Below are 226 nucleotides of genomic sequence, written 5' to 3' on the forward strand. Positions count from 1 at the left end.
CGCCCAGATCACGCCACTCGCCCCCCTGCACCCCTCGAAGGGATCCTCCCAGGCCTCGCCCTCACCCCGCGCGACCTGGGCTCCCGCGGCCGTAAGTCCCGAGTTGGCCCTGCGCGCGCGGGCGCTGCCCGGGCCCAGGCTGCCCCCTGGCGGGCTCGGACGCGCGGCCCTCTTCCCGCCGCGGGGCGGAGTCGCCGCCGCTCCAGGTCCCCGTCCCCGCCTCCGA

This window comes from Galeopterus variegatus, unplaced genomic scaffold, assembly GCF_000696425.1.
Source record: "Galeopterus variegatus unplaced genomic scaffold, G_variegatus-3.0.2 Scaffold3904, whole genome shotgun sequence".
In the NCBI taxonomy this organism is placed as follows: Eukaryota; Metazoa; Chordata; class Mammalia; order Dermoptera; family Cynocephalidae; genus Galeopterus; species Galeopterus variegatus.